The sequence below is a fragment of the Panthera uncia genome, unplaced genomic scaffold (assembly GCF_023721935.1).
Source record: "Panthera uncia isolate 11264 unplaced genomic scaffold, Puncia_PCG_1.0 HiC_scaffold_1457, whole genome shotgun sequence".
Classification (NCBI taxonomy): domain Eukaryota; kingdom Metazoa; phylum Chordata; class Mammalia; order Carnivora; family Felidae; genus Panthera; species Panthera uncia.
In genome coordinates this window covers 22,208-44,414 of record NW_026058093.1, presented here as the reverse complement: position 1 = coordinate 44,414, position 22,207 = coordinate 22,208, and positions in this window count along the sequence as shown.

Sequence of the window (22,207 nt, the reverse complement as noted above, 5' to 3'; positions counted from 1 at the left end):
CAAATAAACCTCCAAGTGCCTCAAATCACATCACTAGAAAGCAATCACACCATTCTAGTGAAAGCATAGCATTTGCCCCTAAGTTCTAACTTCGGCACGATGACAAAATTGCGCCATCTTGTTTTCAGTGTAAAGTCTACAATCTTCAGTGGCTTATTGGAGACTTTGGTGTCCAAGGGAGAAAGCTTCATGACAAAGACCCAGACATATAATGGGGTAGGGGGTGTTCCCCAGGAACTACTCTCCACGCAGAACCTTAGGGGTAAAATCTAGACCTTTCTGGGAGTCCTGAGACCTGGCGTCTTGGGCAGTTTCTCCACCAGGTGCCACCAGACCTTAGTTCAGCCACTGCCTGTCCTGGGAGCAGCACCTCCTCATCTGTCCAACATCCAAAGGCACATCGGGAGCCTCAACCATTTTCCAGGTTCAACAGGACAAGATGGCTTCCAACCTTTTCAGGCATAAAGCGAGATGCCTTTCAGATCATAAGTGAGATGATCTTCATCTCGCTTAACACCAGAAAATTTTCAAAACGCTTCAACATGAATGTCACTATACATTTCCTATTGCTTCATTTTTAAAACTAAGTGGTAGAAAGCAATGGGCTCAAAAGTACTCTTAGGATGTGTATTTACTGGAGTGCCTGGGTAAGCATCCGACTTCAGCTCAGGTCATGATCTCGCAGTTCACCAGTTCGAGCCCCACGTCGGGCTCTGTGCTGACAGCTTGGAGCCTGGAGCCTGCTTTGGATCCTATGTCTCCCTCGCTCTCTGCTCCTCCCCCACTCGTTCTCTCTCTGTCTCTGTCTCTCTCTCTCTCAAAAATAAATAAAAACATCTTTTTAAAAAGATGTATATTGGGGCGCCCCAGTGGCTTAGTTGGTTGAGTGTCCGACTTTGGCTCAGGTCATGATCTCACGGTTTGTGAGTTCGAGCCCCACATCTGGCTCTGTGCTGACAGCTCAGAGCCTGGAACCTGCTTCGGATTCTGTGTCTCCCTCTCTCTCAGTTCCTCCCTTGCTCACACTCTGTCTCTCTGTCTCTCTCTCTCTCAAAGATAAATAAAGATTTAAAAAATATTTTTTAAAAAGATGTATATTTACCAACTAGAAGATCATCTACATAGACCAGGAAAGTAAACACATCTGCAAGATGCAGTATTCATGAGTCTAGTGCCTGGTACACAGACTGACCTGTTTCCTCGCAGGGATTTGAAGTTCCCAGGACCATAAGGTCCAAGCTCTGCTCAAAACATGCTCTGTCGGTCCAGACATCCAACAGCTCAGCCACATCACACCAAAGCACTGGAGAGCCTGACACTGTGACAGGGACACTGTCCCTCCCCCAGGAGGCACTCTCCCCAATGTCGAAACACCACTGGACTCAAAGGACCATCTGGCTGGAAACAGTGCTGGACTCTATTTTAACCCCCAAAGACTCATCACTACCTGAGATAGTCTTAAAATCTTTAAAATATCTTGGAATTCCCAAGCCATAAGAGTCAGCAAATTTGGTGTTATTTTTATTTCTAGCTGAATGCAATTGGCCCGTAACTTCTCTCCTCCCCTCTGTCGCAGACCTCACGCTCATGAGACACGGCCATTTGTGGGCCACTGTTTCTGCAATTTTCTATCTAGCTTTAATGTTCCCCCCCACCTCTCCCTTTCCCCTCTCCCTGACACCTTGTCTCCTTTCCACCTGCCCTCCAAGTCTCTCCAGCCACACCGCCGTCTCCCTATTCTCACGCGCCCCCTTTGCCATTCTTCCAGGCCCTGAATCTGCTGATAGCACCACAACCACGGCGCACAGGGTCTCACATTCAGGATCAAAGGCTTCTGACCCCTACAGAAGGCTAGAGATTTTTCTCCCTGTATAGTTTCCAACAGCAATGCAAGCTTCTTGGTAATAGAGATAAATAACCCCAACTGTAGAACCAGACAGAGCTGAGCACAATATATTGCTTTGTTCATGTCATCACCCTTCTATGTTTTCAAAAGTATTTGTCGAGCAATTTTTACACATCACGCCTTGTCTTAAGCAGTGAAGGCACAACCGGGGGCAACACAGACTCACTCCAAACCCTCCGGAAGTTTCTGGTGGGATTGAGGAGGCAGATCTACCAAAGAATCTTATAAATAATTGTTGAAATTTGCAATAAATAGCATGAAGATTACATACAGGTGGGATAAGAACATTTAACAGAGAGATTTAACATAGTCGGGGGGGGGGGGGGGGAGGGGGGGGACGGGGTAAAGTGTAAGTTGAGACCCCGAGGGTGAGGGGTGAGTAACAAGAGCAGAAAAAAACTGGTTGTTTAGGGAAAGATCCTAAATAGTAGAATGAACCAGAGAGAACAGAAGAGGCAAAGGCCCTGAGGCAGGGAAGAATATGGAAGAGGGACAGAGGAGACAGAAAGGGTGAGTGGTACAAGACCAGGCTGAAGTCACGTCATGGGCAGTGCCTGCGTGCCATCATTTTGGTGATTTGGGATTTTACTTAAAAAGCAACAGGACACTCAGGGGTGCCGGAGTGGCTCAGCTGATTAAGCATCGGACTTCAGCTCAGGTCATGATCTCACAGTTCATGAGTTCGAACCCCGCGTCGGGCTCTGTGCTGACAGCTCGGAGCCTGGAGCCTGCTTCAGATCATGTCTCCCCCTCTCTCTCTCTGTTCCTCCCCTGCTCACACTCTCTCTCTCTCTCTCTCAAAATAAATAAAGATTAAAAAAAAAAGTGAAGGGGAACCTGGGTGGCTCAGTTGGTTAAGCATCAGACTTTGACTCAGGTCATGATCTCACGGTTCATGGGTTCGAGCCCCGCATCGGGCTCCATGCTGACAGCCCAGAGCCTGGAGCTGCTTCGGATTCTGTGTCTCCCTCTCTCTCTGCCTCCTACCCCCGCTCACGCTCTCTCTCTCTCTCTCTCAAAAATAAACGTTAAAAAAATTTTTTTTAAAAAGCAACAAGACACTCATATCCAAAATACATATTAAAAAAATACAACTCCAAAAGAAAATAAGAGGCAACTGGAATTCTCTTACGCTCCAGGTAGGTGTGTAAATTTGCACAATCACTTTGGAAAAACACGTGGCAATCCTTCACAGGGCTAAATGCATACACCCTGTGACCTACTGCTGAACACACACCCAAGGATGCTCGGGTCCCCCAAAGGAATGTTCCAGGCAGAATGGGCCCAAACACAGAACCACCTAAACGCCCATCCACCCTAGAGTGGATAAATAAATTTTGAAATATTGTTAGAATAGAATTGTACACCTTAATGGACAGAACAAGCTGATGATACAACGTGGTTAAATCTCACAGGCGCAATGTTGGGTCAAATAAATGTTGAGTCAAACAGAAAAGAGAATGTACTGTGTGATCTCATCCACATGAAGTTCAAACACAAGCAAAGCTAATCGGTGGTGATAGAGGTCAGGACAGAGGCTCCCCTGTGGGGCACGGACGGAAGGAAGGGCTCAGGCGGGAGCTTTGCTGGGGCCTGGGAGCGCGTGCACGCCGGAGTTAACAGTTCATCGCACCGCAGAGCAAAGATGTGCGCAATTCCAGGCCAGTAAAGTACCCCTCAGTCCCTACAAATGAGGAGAATGGATCCGGTGGCTCAAAGGGACAGGTGGGTTCAAAGACAGAAGCAGGGAGGGAGTCTAGGACCGAGTCCTGTGGCCCCGGCACTTAGGGCTGGGGGTGGGGGGCTGATGGGGTGACCCACGAAGGAGAGTGGGGGGAGCAAGCAATATGGGGAGAGAGGGAGGGGAGAGACCAGCTGTAGCTCCTAATGACTTTCGCTGAAGAGGGATGACCACAGGACGAGGGGGAAGAAGCCTCCAGCCCCACCAGGGGATGTAACCTTCAAAGTCAGGTCTCCTCCTGGGGGTTAGAAGGTACACAGGAGATCTAAAACCGGCTGGAGAAGCACCGAGTCTCCACGGAGCGCGCTCAGCAGCCAGGGCGAGCTGGGGACTGCTTCTTCCAGGCCCTTCGGAAACAGCCACCCAAGGCCCCGTTTCCGCCTGGCCGTATGGTCCCCTGACCCCGACAACGTGGGCGGGGGGCCTTCAGGGGCACCGGGGCAACACGCAGAGAAGAAAGTTGCTGAACGGAGGGAAAGGAATACCGGAATGAAATTAAGTTAAGGGAAATGGCTGAGTTCTCAACATTCCATCCCTCCTAGCCAAGAATTGCAGGCGGGTGTTCAGGGCCAGTGGCATACAGCTTCCTCTTCCTCCATGTTGCACCGTAAGCTCCCTGCGGACAGAAACCAGGCCTTGGTAGTCTTGTCCGTGCCCCCGCACCCGCCGGGTGGCCGCGCCCACCCGGACGTCCGGGGGGGGGGGGGGGAATGCAGCAGGTGTCACGGGACCCCCAGCGGCGCCTCTGCGGCAGGACGCCCCCTGGCGGAGACACTGCCTCGCGGACATCCGGGGCCGACTCGCGGTCTGGAGCCTGAGGCATCGCTGGCTCTCCCGGGGAAGCAAAACTAAAGTGTTTGAAATTCAAGGGGACGCCTCAGCAAAGCGGAGGAGACTCGGTGCAGACAGCCCTCGTGGCGATGTACATTGCAGACAGCGAAGGATGGAGACGGAGCGCGAATGGAGAGAGCGGCAAGGTCGCCTTGCCCTTGGGTCTCGTTAGTGGAAATAAAACGTACCGGAAAAGTCACATCTTTTAAAGACGTTTGGAAGTTTCCTGGGTGATCCTGAAAGGGCTGATGGCAGTGTGAGGTCTTCAATGTACCCAGAGCCCTCCCACAGAGCGACTTTCGGAATGGTAGGACGATGTGGGGTCATGGAGCTTTCTTCCCTTCTTTAGCTGCTAATTAACAAATCTGCTACGTGTCAGGGGCGCCTGTTGCCTAATGGGCGGAAGCCGTTGATGGCGATGACTAATAACACTGGTGTATTCTCTGGGCTTAATCTTTAACTTGGTTTCCTGAGGGGATAAAACTAGACACGAGCAGAGAAAACGGGCATGTTATTCTTGATAGAGCCTTTATATGGGTACACAGAGGACACAGTTGAGCGAGAGGAATAATTCTCCCTCCACCTCGGCCCAACAGTCACCATTTGAGGTCAGCAGCCTCCACATACGGAAGGGTATTCTCGGTAAGATGTGCAGGAATCACAGAGCCAGGCTGCCTGTGGACCCACCGCCTTTACTGTCACGATCATGTCGAAAGTTCATACAGTGCAGTGTAGCAAAGATGTTTTGAGAATGCAGATTTTAGAGTCTGGGAGGATAAGTGCGAATGGAAGTAATATGCTTTTTATTGTTCTCTGAAAATGTCCTGTAAGTTCACCCTCTTTCCTTACACAGCATAAACCACTTTGGAGTCATTACACCATCCGTGGAGAAAAAAAAGGGATCTCTGCTTATGGAGGAAACTACAAATGAGATGGTCGTATGTACAGATTTCTACCTTCAAGCTTAGAAGACAACTCTTTGATGAAGGTTACTTAGGATTTCACAGGGAGTCTTTGAGGCCCTACACAGAACACATTCTCTAGATATTGCACACCATCTGGGAATGCAAGCTGGTGCAGCCACTCTGGAAAACAGGATGGAGGTTCCTCAAAAAACTGAAAATAGAACTACCCTGCGACCCAGCAATTGCGTTGCTAGGCATTTACCCAAGGGATACAGGTGTGCTGTTTCGAAGGGACACATGCACCGCCGTGTTTATAGCAGCAGTGTCAACAATAGCCAAAGTATGGAAAGAGCCCAAATGTCCATCAACAGATGAATGGATAAAGAAGATGTGGTATATATATACAATGGAGTATTACTCGGCAATCAAAAAGAATGAAATCTTGCCATTTGCAAGTACGTGGATGGAACTGGAGGGTATTATGCTAAGGGAAATTTGTCAGAGAAAGACAAAAATCATATGACTTCATGCCTGTGAGGACTTTAAGAGACAAAACAGATGAACATAAGGGAAGGGAAACAAAAATAATATAAAAACACGGAGGGGGACAAAACAGAAGAGACTCCTAAATATGGAGAACAAACTGAGGGTTACGGGAGGGGCTGTGGGAGGGGGGATGGGCTAAATGGGTCAGGGGCACTAAGGAATCTACTCCTGAAATCACTGTTGCCCTAGATGCTAACTAATTTGGAAGTAAATTTTAAAAAATTAAAAATAAAATTAAAAAATAAATATTGCACACCATCGTATGTTTATAGCTCCAAAGTAAACCAAGATCTTTGAAGAGTGGTCTTCCATAAATCTTGTTCCTTCTACTGCTAATGGAGAAGAATCTCTCAGACTGGTGCTGGCATGTTGCCATAAAAATAGATAACAGCAGACACAAGGCGATCAAGGAACACCCTCCAAGCTAAGTGGGATTTACAAAGCTCACATAACCGTTAATGAAAATGCTGTGGAGCAGCAGTGGCCGTCCACGGGGAAACTCTTGGTTCTTCCCATCCCTGATGAAGGGAGTTATCTAGCCCTGCTTACCAGGGACACTCTGAAAGGTACAATATGGGAGATGGACATTTCTTTGAAGCAGATAGACCTCAAAAGACAGAAGGCACGAAGTCACATCACTTCAGGTGAATGACAGATGCACAATATATATAAACACTTCGGTAAGCCAAGTCCCAGTGACTGGTTCTGACCTAGACGCCAGCGTGATCTGACCGAGAATCACGGACCAAAGCACAAATACTGCTAGACGCCTAGTATTCACGGCCAAAATAAAATGTAAAAATAAAAAAAAAGAGGAAGGCAAAAGTTCGCCACACGCTCAACAGAAGTCACGTCAGCTTAAAACAAAAAGTCCGGGGGCGCCAGGGTGGCTCAGTCGGTTGAGTGTCCAACTTCACCTCAGGACATGACCTCGAGGCTCATGAGTTCAAGCCCCGCGTTGGGCCCGGTGCTGACAGCTCAGAGCCTGGAGCCTGCTTTGGATTCTGTGTCTCCGTCTCTCTCTGCCTCTCCCCTGCTCGCACTCTGTCTCTGTCTCTCTCAAAAATAAATAAACATTAAAAAAATTAAAAACAAAAATCCCCCAAATCATTTTTCTCAGCGGTGTATCTGCTCCCATGTTATCATCTTCATTTAGAAACTAATTCATTGATGTAAATAAAAAAAAATAAGTAATAATAATAATAATAATTAAAAAAGGAGAAGTCCTGATCACCAAGTCATAGAACCTCTTCCTTGTCTGAGGCCTAGAATTCCTTCAGTTCTATTAAAATTGGACACATAATTCCCAGATGCCAAGTGGAATCCAAGGCTGGTCAGAATCACCTGGGGAACATTTACAAATTACAGATGCTAGGAGATTATCCCATGTAGACTGATCTAGAAGCCTAGGGGTTGGCCCATTGATTTCAGCACATGGTGATTGTGATGGGTGACCAACCTTTCGAATCCCTGGAAAAGGCCATTTCCATGCCCAGCTTTACAGAGTCTATACCTGAACACCATCTCCTCGTGAATGGTCCTCCTTATAATCCACCATGGGAAGCTCGCCCAGCGTGTTCCAAGAAGATAATGTAACACCAATAGCCAGTCGCTTCTACTTATCCAGAGGTTCTCCCGCTCCCCTGCTGCAAAAAGTCCCTTCCAACAATCAACAAAACTAAAAGGCAACCTACAGAATGGGAAAAGGTATTTCCAAATGACATATCTGCTAAAGAGTTAGTATCCAAAATATATAAAGAACTTAAAAACGCAACACCCCAAAACCAATAATCCAACTAAAAAAATAGGTAGAAGGCATGAATAGACATTTTTCCGAAGAAGACATCCAGCTGGCCAACAGACACATGAAAAGACGCTGAACATCACTCATCACCAGGGAAATGCAAATCAAACCTGCAGTGAGATACCACCTTATACCTGTCACAATGGCTAAAATCAGCACCATAAGAAACAACAGGTGTTGGTGAGGATGTAGAGATAAAGGAACCCTCTTGCCCTATTGGTGGGAATGCAAGCTGGTGCAGTCATTCTGGAAAACAGTATGGAGGTTCCTCAGAAAGTTAAAAATAGAACCACCCTACCACCCAGCAATTGCAGTCCTGGGTACTTACCCCCAAAATACAAAAATACTAAATCAGAGGGACACATGCACCCTGATGTTTATAGCAGCATTATCTACCACAGCCAAAGTATGGAAACAGTCCAAGTGTCCATGAATGGATAAAGAAGATGTGGTGTATACACACACACACACACACACACACACACACACACTGGAATATTACTGAGCCATAAAAAAGAATGAAATCTTGCCATTTGCAATGATGTGGATAGAACTTATGCCAAGTGAAAGAAGTCAATCAGAGAAAGACAAATACCAAATGATTTGACTCACATGTGGAACTTGAGAAACAAAACAAAGGAGCAAAGAGAGAAAAGAGAGAGAGAGAGAAGCCAAGAAATAGACTCTTAAGTATAGAGAACAAACTGATGGTTCCCAGCAGGGAGATGGGGCGGTGGGATGGGTTTAAATAGGTGGTGGGGCAGGGCACCTGGGTGGCTCAGTTGGTTAAGCAGTCGACTCTTGATTTTGGGTCAGGTAATGATCACACGGTTCGGGAGATTGAGCCGCACGTTAGGCTCTGCGCTGACAGCACAGAGCCTGCTTGGGATTCTCTCTCTCCCTCTTGCTCTGCCCCTCCCCCCCCAAAGTAAATAAATAAACATTTTTTAAAAAATAAATAAACAGGTGATGGGGACTAAGGAGTGCATTTCTCGTGATGAGCACCGGGTAAAGTGTGGAAGTGTTGAGTCACTATATTGCACACAAGAACGTAATATTTTTTTTTTAATTTTTTTTTCAACGTTTTTTGTTTATTTTTGGGACAGAGAGAGACAGAGCATGAACGGGGGAGGGGCAGAGAGAGAGGGAGACACAGAATCGGAAACAGGCTCCAGGCTCCGAGCCATCAGCCCAGAGCCTGACGCGGGGCTCGAACTCACGGACCGCGAGATCGTGACCTGGCTGAAGTCGGATGCTTAACCGACTTCGCCACCCAGGCGCCCCCACAAGAACGTAATATTACACTGTATGTGAACTAACTAGAATTTAAATAAAAACTTTTTTTAGAAAAAGCCCTTCCCAAAGTCCTAACACCTCCCACTCAAACTGTCTTTTACCTTGAACTGTATCTGGACTCCCCCCCTCTCAAAGTGGAATCCAATTATCCGTTCTCATGATGAACATTTTTCCCGTTGAGATTCCTGTAAGTGCAACATTGCATTTGTCTTCTGAACATAGTGGCTAAATGTCCAGAAAAAGAATCACTCCCATCGGTGCTCAGCAAAATTCCTAATGAGCCCGTGAAGTATTGCTTTAAAAAAAAAAAACAAAAACAAATAGCGAGTGCTATATTTCAACTCTGTGAGTGTGTGTGTGTGTGTGTGTGTGTGTGTGTGTGTTGTAGGGGAGGAGAGATTTTGAGTCCGATTTACGCAAAGCAATAAATTAATCTTTTATTCCAACAGGGGAAAAACATTCTGACCTTGTATCTGGAAGCTGGGGGGAAAGACGAGCTTCTCTTTTATCATTTTGGAAAGATGCCAGAGGTGGGGAGGCAGGAGAGGTGAGGAGGGCAGAGGATTTTTTTTTTTTTTTTTTTTTTTTTTTTTTACACAGTATACCATGTATTGTCATACCTAAACCTCTAGAAATCATTTTTCAGGGGGAAAAAAAATCCTGTAATCTCCAGTCTTCCTTTGTGGGGAAGAAAGATGTCATGGAAACTGTGACCATGTGCCTAAAACAAGACGTGGTGAAAATGATATATAACTGTTTCCATGACTCCAAAAGGAGATGTTGGTCTCTACACACAGGCGTTTTATCAAGCATCAGGAACTTTCCCTGGCTGACATGCCCGTGCCCATTCTGCCCCGGTCCCTCTGTGTTATTCTACCCGAGCTTTCAAGTCAAATTCTCCAGAAGCTTTCTCTCCCCTCTGCTAGAAGACCTCTTTCTTCTCCCGAACGTTAGCTCTTCAGACCTTGAAGCACAGCTCTCCACAGAGCAGTGGCACTTTCGGCACAAGTGAGAGGGAGGTACTTCTGGCATTTGGTAGGTAGGGGTCACGGGTGCTGCTACGCGTCCTGCAGTGTACTGGGTGACCCCCACAAAAGCAAGATTACCCAATCCCACACATCTGCAGCACTGAGGTTGAGAAACCACGTTTGGCAGTGATGTGAACGCTGGCCCAGCAGCAGCAGTCGACACCGTCGATGTCCCTCCTCCTTGGCTGTTTTCCTCCTTGGCTTCCAGGACGCCATAATCTCCAAGTTTCCTCCAGCCTCAGGTCCGTTCTCTCGTTACTTCTCATCTCCCCAACTTCTGAATGGTAGCGTGTGCCTGGGCTTGGTCCTTGGACTCCATTCTCGCTCCAATCCCCGCCCTTAAATACCTGTAGATCCACAGGCCCCCTCCCCTGAATTTATATCTCTGCCCGGACCCCTTCCCTGAATTCCACTTGGACACCCCCACTTGGACATCACCAGGGCATCCCAAAGTCAGCAAATCCAGAACGGAGTTCCTCATCTTCCCCCAAGACACCTGCTCTCCCAACTCATCGCTGTTAATGCCTAGTTGCGCAGGGAAATAACCTTGTCGTCATCCTTGACCTCTCTCTCTCTCTCTCTCTCTCTCTCAAACACTCATCCAATCTACCATCAGATCCTGTTGACTCAAAACACGTCCAAATGTGACCACTTCTCGGCACTCCCACCGCTGTCACCACTGGTGGCCCAAGCGGCCATCGTCTCTCGCCTGGAACCTCACACCGGTCCCCTCCCTGGTCTCCCTGCTTCCACCTCTAGTACCTTCCACCTTCTCAGTACAGGAGCGGGCGTGATCCTTTCAAAATGCGAGTCAGATCATGTCACTTCTGTACTTAGAATTCCCCAACGGCTCCTACCAATCCCAGGGTGAAGGCCAAAGTTCTTACAACGCCTTTCAAGGGTTTATAAAATCCGTCTGCTTCCAAATCCCCAACCGTGTCTCTGCAGTTCACATCCTACCACTCTCCCCCTTCCCTCGGCATCTACACTGGCTTCTTGCTCTCCCTTGAGTTTTCCAGACATTGTCCCACCTCTGGACCCGCTCCTTTGCTGTGCCCTCTGCCTAAAATGATCTTCCCCCCAAGATCCCCATAACTTGCCCCGTCAACCCTTCAGGTCCTACTGAGGTGTCACCTTCTCAGAGGGGCCTCGCGTGGCCACGCCATTGAACCTTGCAGCCCACCCCCCCGACTCCACGTATTGGTTTTAATATTTTTTCCACAGTGTGTGACACCGTCTGGCACGCGATTTCTTTTTCTTAGCTAACTCCTTATCCGATTCTCCCAACACGATGCAAGCTGGCCGGCTTTTCACTGCTTTTTTTCACTGCTGTCTCCACAGCACGCAGGGTAGTGCCGTCCGTAGCAAATGCCCAAAGGGGTGAACGAGCGAGTCCCTGGCTCCTCATAACGATTCTCTGGCAACGGGGGCGCCTTGCATCTCCCTGCACAATGTCGTGGTCACGCCTCCTTTTTCTTCTCTGACACCCGTGCATAGCCCAGGTCCTGGACGAGGAGCTTTTGTACAAATGGAATGAAATTGCTAATTGCCTGCAATGTATCAGGAACTCACTCTATTTTGAATCAGATTTCCAGTCTGAATGCTGCAAATGTCAAAAGGCCTCTTCGCCACGGTGAAGGCTTCCTCGTGCCTTCCTCGCCAGTTTACCAATCCACCCGGAGCCTGGCAGAGGCTGCAAATCGCCCAGGACGGGCAGTGAGCAGACTTTCTGCACCATCTTGTGGCCAGTCTGGGAACTGCACCTACCGAAAGCGCCCTGGGTCCCTGTGCGTGAACCGCCTCTGTTTCCCTGTCTCCTCCCGGCCACAAAGCAAGACCGTGTTGTCTCCATTCCTCCCCCGTCCTGGACTTTCCAAACTCACTTTGGTTTGGGAGTGCCTTGGATTGGTGATTCCCACTCTTTTTCAGGAAAAAAAAGGAAAGTGAATTTCCTTGTGGCCCAAAAAGCAGAGAACTGGAGGGGGGTTTTGACGCCTCCCAAATTGTTCTTAATCAGCAGCTTTATCCGACTCAAGTCCCTCTGTCCGGAAACACTGTGGGTGACATCAGTCGCTACTCTCCAAAGTGACTGAACGACGAGGCGGGATCTCAGTGGCATGATGGGAGGCCGTCCCACCTTTGGCTCCCAAAATTTGGCTGTTGGGAGTTCTAACGTCAGCTTTTTATTCTGGTTTTAGGTATAAATAGCCCCGGGAGAGGTAACAGCTTGGTTTCCAACCTAAATTAGTGGTAGCCAACCTACAGACAGGTGTTGAAAGGTTGGGGCGGAAGAGAAAGGCCATTTGCCACCACCCCCCCTCCCCATACACACCAAGTAAGGTCTAAATATGGACAACAAGCAGCAAGGCCTGTGACAAAGAAAGCCAACGAAGCCTCTAAATTCCACTCCACACACTTTCAGTTTGCCTCCCATACCTGCCTACACCTTTCATGATGTCACTGCTTCCATTCTGGGTATTTGGGATTAGAGAGGGGAAAGGGGGCAGATCTATCATCACTGGGGAAAACTCTACGTTAAATAATCTATAGAGCAATTCAATTACGCTCAAGAACGCCAAACAATATCTTTTTAAGTTTGTTTATTTTGAGAGAGAGAGAGAGAGCACGAGAGCGTGAGCAGGGGAGGGACAAAGGGAATCCCAAGCAGGTTCCATGCGGTCAGCGCAGAGTATGATGTGGGGCCCGATCTCACAAACCAAAAGGGTGAGATCCTGACCTGGGCTGAGACCAAAGGCAGGACACAAACCGTGAGATCCTGACCTGGGCTGAGATCAAAGGCAGGATGCTTAACGGACTGAGCCACCCAGGTGCCCCAGAAGCCCAAACACTATTATTATTTTTTTTCAATATATGAAATTTATTGTCAAATTGGTTTCCATACAACACCCAGTGCTCATCCCAAAAGGTGCCCTCCTCAATACCCATCCCCCACCCTCCCCTCCCTCCCACCCCCCATCAACCCTCAGTTTGTTCTCACTTTTTAAGAGTCTCTTATGCTTTGGCTCTCTCCCACTCTAACCTCTTTTTTTTTTTTTTCCTTCCCCTCCCACATGGGTTTCTGTTAAGTTTCTCAGGATCCACTAACAACAGCCATCAGAGTCTGCCAGGGAAAAGACTGTCGACAAAGAACAATGATTTGAATGAAATCAGCACGTGCATTGTTTGAAAGGAGCTTTGCACTTCTGAGGTCTGAAAAGGCTCTTGAATCCTTTTGGCCAAGATTAGGGGGATTGTTTGTTTTCCTGATATCAATAAAGAAATGAAAGAAAGAGTGGGTGGGGGGTTTCAAATACAGTTAGACCTGAATTACCATCAGAAGGAGAAAGGAAGAGATCAAACATCATTAAGAGCCTATTTATGGAAAGCACTATCGGGGCACATTACAGACACATCCAGCTAAATTTGGCAGCCAGCTCTGTGACCTTGGGCTAGTCACTTAACCTCTCTGAGCCTAAGTCTTCTCATCTGTAAAATGACGCTGATGCCGTGAAAAACAGTTTGACGGTTCCTCAAAAAGTTAAATACAAAATCATCACAGGATCCAGCAACTCCACCTCTGGGAATGCACGCAAAAGCAGTGAAAGCAGGAACTCAAAGAGACATTTGTCCACCGACGTGCAAAGCAGCATTATTCACCGTAACAAAACAGGGGAAACAACCCAAATGCTCAAGAGCTGACTGAAGAAACAAAACGTGGTATAAACGTAAAATGGGTTCTTATTCAGCCTTAAAGGGGAATGGAATTCTGATACAAAGCTACAGAATGGTGAGCCTTGAAAGCGTGGTGCTGAGTAGAATAAGGCAGACGCAGAAGGGCAAATATATATGATCCAGTTTAAATGAGGTACTGAGAGCAGGCAAATTCGAGGCACTGAGACAAAAGATAGAAGAGAGGTTGCTAGGAGCTGGGGGAGGGAAGATGGGGAGTTAGTGTTCAACAGGGACAGAGTTTAGTTTGGGAAGATGTAAGCCTTCTGGAAATGGGTGGCGGTGAAGGTGGCCCATTGGGAACATGCTTCGTGCCACCGAACCGCACACGTAGAAGTGGTTAACATGCTAAATTTGATGTGTATTTTACTACAATAAGAGACAGACAGAAAATGGTGCTGAGCTACTATTCAAAGCCGAGACCTTCTTAGCCACCCCCCCCCCCAAATCGACGTCTTTTCCACTGTGCTGTCTCATTCCAAATGTGTTGAATGGTGGGTGAAGCGATGGTCTCTGCAAAAGGTGGGAATTGCTGTTGTAAATTAACGGGGTCGTTTTACTGGTCACGGAAGCACAAAGGGGCAAAATATTGCAGTGAATTTTCCCAAGTATGAAACATCACTTCCAGCTTTCCTCCTGAGCTGATTCCATCCTGGACCAGCTGTCTCCCCCTGGGGGCGGGAGGTGGGAGGGCAGGGCAGGCAATTTCTCTTCCTCTACAGCCTTGAAGAGAAAAAGTCTCCATGATGTACTTTAAAACTCTTTGCGATGTAGAAGAAAGACTGTTTTGCCTCCAATGTTAATTAAGCTGGAACCTTCCAAGACCAAGAGAATGGCATGCATTAGATGATGCGTAAGCTGGACATCATGGGAATGATGGTTGCAGGACACGGCTCTTTGCCAGAAACATGACCTGTGGGATTTAAGGACCATATCACACTGCTCCGTTTGATGGTCTTTATCTGGATGAGATTAAACCACCAATTTAGTTTTCTTCTGAGCGGAAAAATGTCCAGAGTAAGCCAGGGCGTGTAGAGGGGACACGCTCGTTCACAGCCATGCGGAAGGAGGAAAGTGTGCCCCCCCAACTCGGAAAACTCTGGAACTTATGGAGGAAATAACCTACTGTCCCCAGTAACAAAACAAGAGCGAGAGATTAAGGGATAATTAGATGCTTTTCCCTGGAAGGAAAGTAAGCTAAGAGGACGATAACTTTGAAGGCATGTTACAGAATATGAATCTCTCCACATAGGAGGGCACTTACTATATTTTCTTATCACTTTCAAAGCTGGCAAAAGAGCAGAGTCAAGACTAAAAATATAAAAGGCCATAAAAGGGAGATCCAAATGGCTCCCCAGATCTGTGAGTCCATTCTATGCGAAATTACACTAGTAAGGACAGATAAAAATGTGAAACAGGCAGAAAAGTGGCAGGTTTCATGGGGCGCCTGGGTGGCGCAGTCGGTTAAGCGTCCGACTTCAGCCAGGTCACGATCTCGCGGTCCGTGAGTTCGAGCCCCGCGTCAGGCTCTGGGCTGATGGCTCGGAGCCTGGATCCTGTTTCCGATTCTGTGTCTCCCTCTCTCTCTGCCCCTCCCCCGTTCATGCTCTGTCTCTCTCTGTCCCAAAAATAAATAAAAAACGTTGAAAAAAAAAATTTTTTTTTTAAAAAAATAAAAAAAAGAAAAGTGGCAGGTTTCCATGTTAAAGCTGACGCGATCAATAAATACATGTTGAGCACATATCACATAAAAGATACTGGGCTAGACTCCACGAAATAAAGAATCAAACATGATCCGTCCCCAATTCTATTTTTTTTTTTAAGTTTATTTATTTTGAGAGAGGGAGGGAGAGAGAGAGAGAAAGAGAGAGAGAGAATTCCAAGCAGGCTCTGCACTGTCAGCCCAGAGTCCCATGTGGGGCTTGAACTCATGGACCATGAGATCGTGACCTGAGCCGAAACCAAGAGCCAGATGCTTAAGCCACTGAGCCACCCAGGCGCCCCTCCCCATTCTAGATTATAATCCAGTTTTACATTTTTAGAAATTTAGTCCCACAAACAGAAAACTATCCTGATTTGAACAGTTAATTAAATAGCGAGGAGAGAAAGCAGGAATTCCCATCTCGACGGAGGATTGAATATGTGTGTTTAATGCCTCCCTCTCCTGAGTTCCCATTCAATGGTAGCAAGAGAATTTTAAAGAACGTAAGCCCACGACAGTAAAGAAAATACAAGAAGGGCTATTGTTGAGATGAATTCAACAAATGTCTGGAAAACAGAGGCTGGATGGGGGTGCCGTTAAAATGAATATCAAAGGAAATCACAACCTAGAGTCTATGTGGAATACATTCCAGAAAAAAAGCCAAACCCTCTGATGTGGTTCAGGACTCAGACACAGCAAGGAAGATGAGGTAGTGAAATGAAGGTGTGTACAAGGAACAGGTCTGCCCACTGTGCTCACTCCAAACATTGCCCCCACCCTCCCCATGCCCCAACTTAATCATTAGAGGGGACTCCTCAAAACAAACCAAATGGCACCACTAGCAACATATCTGCATTCCAGCATTTAAGATGACTTCAACCTTGCAGAGGCAAGCCCCTCCAGTTGACGGGTCCTGCCCACATACAGGACCATTTTATTGCCTCACACTCCAATCTGAATGGGCACAAGGATGACATTTCAGGATAAAGACAACTTTATTTTAGGACCTTTTTTTATTATTATTATTTTTCAGTAATCTCTACCCCTAACGTGGGGCTTGAACCCATACCCTGAGATCAAGAGTCACATGCTCCACCAACTAAGTCGGCCAGGTGCCCCCGGAGACCATTTTTTAAATGACTCCCACCACTGTAAAGAAAAATTGGGTTAGAGACAAGAACTCAAAAAAACGAAAACTCTAATTAGCAACTGTACCCAGGAAACAAAAATAGGATGTTATGTGAAGAAAGAAGAAAATCATAGACCAAAATAAGAGCTATCGACAACTTGTAAGCGATTGCAAACAGAAAATTCATTACGACGGTTCGGAAAAGAAAATCCACAGGACTTCCCAAAAGTCAGGTCCCAAACTCAAGAGATTAAAAACAAAACAAAACAAAAAAGACAGAAAAGAGACGAGAACAGGTCTCATCCACGGATCCAGGAGCAGGTAATAGGACTTTTGGCAAGAGAGAAATGGGAAGAGAAAAAAGGGTCAAAGGAGGAGGACAAGCCGGTGAGAAGGCAGAGGTGGGAATGAAGGTTCGGGGAGTGAGGAGAGTTTTCAATTCCGCCTTGGAAGATGTGTAGGATTCTGACCAATGGGGAGAGAAGCAAGGCTCTAGGACAGAATCCAGCCCGGAAGAGGGCCTTGGGAACTGCATAGATTCAGGTCCAACTACCGTGTCTCTAGCACGGATGTCTTCCAGATGCTGCCAGAAGTCCCTCTATGTGGTACCTGATGGAGTCCTCACAAGCAGTGTTCCGCTCTTAGTATGTCCAGGAAAGTCAACCTGGGAGAGAGAAGCCATGTATCACGCGGCTGGTTGGTGCTGGGGCCCAGTTCGTTCACAGCGCCCTTGGTCCCCGAATCCATCACTCCCTCATCCCACCGGGGCTGAGGGTCCTCACGAAGAGAGGGAGGAACCTGGCAAGCCGTCGCTAGACTGTCCCCCGAGACGAGGTGGCCGGCGCCCTGATACCTCACCGGCACCCCCACTCAGCAGCCGGAGTGGCAAACCACTCCAGGGGCACTGCGACCTGAAGAGGGACAACGGGAAGATGACAATACCACCTCCTGAGTCAGGAGAAGCCACAGAAGCAACCCCACCTACCACCGTTACCCCCCGGCGGAGATGGGCAGGGAGGGGAGGTCTGGGCTAACTGTGGGCCCGGGGAAGGCTGCCAGAAGTAGCTGAGGACATGCCAGCTCTCTTCTCCTCCCCCAGGATCTCCCCATCGAGGTGGAAAGGCCTCACAGAGAGGCCAGGGAGAGAGGGTGGTATTCCCGCTGGGGCTATGGCGGGGGTCCTTGTGCCCATAGGAAGCCCCGTATTGGAGGCTGTGGACGAGGCTGTCAGGGGAGTGGCTGCAGGCGTCTGAGGGTCCCCTGGGGGAGCCGACATCAATCAGAAGCCACCTGCTTAGCAGAACCAACATCCGGGCCCCGAGCAGATATGTCACACACCCCGGCTAGAGCTAACAGAGAAAGAAGGCCCCGGGGGTCCACAGGGAAAATTCTCCTCCCTCCCTGGGAAACCGTTTAAAAGTCCAGAGCAGAGGGCAGGAGGGGGCAAGAGGAACCCCCAGAGTGATTTTTAAATGGACCTGAGGCACCCTTGGGGGGGTAAAGGAAATGTTCGAGAACTGGACTGTGGCTGGCGATGGTTGCCCAACTCTATGAATTTACTAAAAATCACTAAATGATACACTTAACATAAGTGAATTCTCTGGTGTATAAATGATACTTCAATAAAGCTATTTTTAAAAGGAAAAAGGTGGGGCGCTTGGGTGGCTCAGTCGGTTGAGCGGCCGACTTCGGCTCAGGTCACGATCTTGCGGTCCGTGAGTTCGAGCCCCACGTCGGGCTCTGTGCTGACGGCTCAGACCCTGGAGCCTGCTTCGGATTCTGTGTCTCCCTGTCTCTCTGACCCTCCCCTGTTCATGCTCTGTCTCTCTCTGTCTCAAAAATAAACAAACATTAAAAAAAAAATTAAAATAAAAAAAGAAAGAAAAAGGAAACCTTTGGATGGAAAATAGGGTCGTAATTTTCACACGCAAAGGGAAAGAGAAATCAATGGCACGACTTACATGTCAGGAACAGGATACCTAGGTTGCCTACTCTCAGCCAGAGTTAACAAAACTCCGTCCGAGGCATATGGCAATGTCCCCGCTGTTACACATCCAGCGTGGTCATTTCCACCCGGTCACGTATAAAGCACCCGGTACAGAGCCAGGCGCGCAGTAAGCCATCCGCTGAGTTGTCCTCACTTCACTGACTTCCAGAGCAGACAGTCAGTGCTATGCTCGGACTCCAGAGCAGACTCAGACAGGCAAGGGTGGGAGCCCAGGTGAGCCGCAGGAGCCACTAAGGTAGTGGGGCAGGGAGGGATGAGAGGTTGGGGTAAGGATAGCCGGTCGACAAGGCAGGACCAGCAGGACAGCTCGGAACGACCCTGCAGGCACAAACCAACTGAGTCTGAAGTCCAGATCGGAATCGACACACTAGTTTGCACTGTGCCTCACACCGCCTGGGTTCCTGACGCACGTCTGTCGCTCATTTAACCGGTGGAAGCCTCAGCTTCGTCATCTGTCGAGCAGGGTGACTAGGGACACCCGTCTTTGTGGCACTGTCATGGGGAGTCGTGGAGGTAACATGCACCCCACACGTGGTAAGTTCTCAGTGTTACTGATAGGAGAATTATTTTTCCAGGACTCACAAGCGTGAGAATCGTTAGCGTCTTCCAGAGCATGGTTTCTCAAGAGGTTTTTCTAATAAAAAGGGACATCGTGTTCCTGTATCTTTAAAGCAGAAGAAATAAAGAGGAAGGACTTGGCGGGGGGCGGGGGGTAAGAGGAGACCCATCAGGAAATTCAAAAAAGCAATTCTCGTTCCCAGTATTGACATCCAAAAGCCATCTTCTTCTTCCCATATCCATAGTCAATTTTGACATCAAGGGCGCACCAGTGACCGTTGTCCGTGGGTATCTTGCTACGGTGAGTCTGGGTCCGTCACTTCCCCCACCTGTGAACATAGCATGTCCTGATCGAGCAGGTTCCCAGGGTTCTTTAGGAGAAAGGCTCCATCGTCACTTTGGGAAGACAGGAAGCCGCAGGGCTGGGGCGCGTCCGCATACACGGTGGACGGCATCACAGGGCTGGTGATTCACAGGAGGGGAATGGGTGGCAGACCATTGTCGCAGACACGGCATCAATTACCCCCCCCCACAGCCCCTGCTGCTTCCTGTCAACGCCGCGGAGGAGGGAGGCAAGATCCACGAAGGCAAGGCTGCCGTGAGGCCCCCAGCAAACGCCTGCACGTCTGTTTGATGAATGGGACTGTTTTCATTTTTATTTCGTTCATTATTAGTGTATCCCTGGGAAAGGACAGAGCAAAAGAATTTCACAAGTGACTCAAGAGGCATATGAAATTATTATTTATAAACAAGGAGAAAAGGGAGGGAGGGAGGGAGGGAGGGAGGGAACGTGTGACCCAAATCCCAACAGGTCGCATTGCACGCCGTCTTTCTCCTTGTTCCCTGCATTTTAACCTGGACTCAAGGCTAATTCGTGAAAATGATACTATAGCCAACACTTACTCAGAACCTCCTAAAAGAAAGGATAGTATGCTAGACCTGTGGAATATAAGAATTGCCAAAGCCCCTTGTGTCCTCGGGAACTGAAATTTACCCCAGGAGTCCAGATAGATACGTTCAAAACAAAGTAACAGTTGGATAGCTTGCAAAACTTCCAAGGTTTGCTCTAGCGGGTTCCACGTATGCCCAAAATTGTTACTAAGGGCTCTTTGTGGTCACATTGAATCTAGTGGCAAACACTGGAGTAACGTAGATGCCTTGTAATGAAAGCATGATTAAGTACATTGATACGATTAATACAACCATACTACGGGAAACTGTGTAGCCATTAAAAAGATCAGTTTTTTAGGTCAATTTCTGCATTCTGACACAGGAAGATACCCAATGTATCAATGAAAAAAAAGGCGAGTTACACAATAGACACCATGGTCCAACTTTGTTGTGTATTGTCTGCTAGGACTGTTATAACACATACCACACATTGGGATGCTTACGCAATAAAAATCCATTTTGTCCCAATTCTGGAGGCTGGAAGGCTGAGATTTTTTTTTTTAATTTTTTTTAATGTTTATTTATTTTTGACAGAGAGAGAGAGAGACAGAGCATCAGCAGGGGAGGGGCAGAGAGAGAGGGAGACACAGAATCCGAAGCAGGCTCCAGGCTCTGAGCTGTCAGCACAGAGCCCAACACGGGGCTCGAACTCACAGACGGTGAGATCATGACCTGAGCGGAAGTCGGACGCTTAACTGACTGAGCCACCCAGGCGCCCCTGGAAGGCTGAGATGAATGTGTTGGCCGCATTAGTTTCTCCTTCTGCTTGTCTTGTCACGGTGTTCTTTGTGCGTCTCTGTCCCAATCCCTTTCTTACAAGGGCAACTAATCCATTTTGGGTTAGAGCTCCCTCTAAGGGCCTTGTTTTCATTGAATTACATTTTTATTTATTTATTTTTTAATTTTTTAAAAATGTTTATTTTAGACAGAGTGTGAGCGGGGGAAGGACAGAGAGAGAGGGAGACACAGAATCCGAAGCAGGCTCCAGGCCCCGAGCTGTCAGCACAGAGCCCGACGCGGGGCTTGAACTCACGAGCCACAAGATCCATGACCTGAGCCGAAGTCGGACGCTCAACCGACTGAGCCACCAGGTGCCCCTCATTGAATTACATCTTTAAAAGCCCTGTCTCCAAATACCTGTCTCTGAGGTCCTGAGGTCAGTCAGTTCAGGGCTTCTGTGCATGGATTGTGGGCAGGTGTAACTCAGCCCATAAGAAGCTCCCTAAAAACTCTGTATAAGAAGGATTTTCATTTTTAGTGCATTTTTCTGAATTGCTAGAAATTTTATAATGAGCACTCATTCCCTATGATAACTAAGCAATTCTTTAACACCTAGGATATCAATCTTTATGACTGAAGTTGCTTCCAAATACAAGTTTTGTTTTGGTTTTTAAAGTGTGTGCCAACAGGGACGGAGCCACAGGCCATGTCTCTAAAGGACATTGGTGCCATCCTCCCATAGGGATGACACTGCCTTGAAGCAGAGAGGAGGGGTGACAGGCATGGCACCCCGTGGCAAGAACCAGAATCAGAAAATCATCCAAAAACAACACAAAAAGGCAAAGATAAACTGAGCAGCTTTCAGGAAGAAGATCAGAGGAAAGGGGGTGCCTGGGTGGCTCAGCGGGTCATGATCTCATGGTTCGTGAGTTCGAGCCCCACCTCAGGCTCTGTGCTGACAGCATGGAGCCTGCTTCAGATTCTCTCTCCCTCCCTCTCACTGCCTCTCCCCTGCTTGCTCTCTCTCTCTCTCTCAAAATAAATAAAAATAACTTAAAAAAAAAAAGATCAGAGGCAAGTGCCTCTCTGAATTTTCCATTTCTCAAGAAAGCTGTTTTAAAAGATTAGTCAGTTATCTACATTTTTGTAAATGAGTGGTCTGAAAAAATGTATACCATCTGACCGGATACTGATAAAGTGCGACATTAAAAAGGGGACACATCTATCAAATATACGTAAAAATGTTTGAAAAGAGCTGTATGGAAACAAAAGTTCCACGTAAATAGGCAAATTCAAATTGACTATTAAAGCAGTCACCGAGAGGATTGATAATGTGCAAACAAAGATACAAAA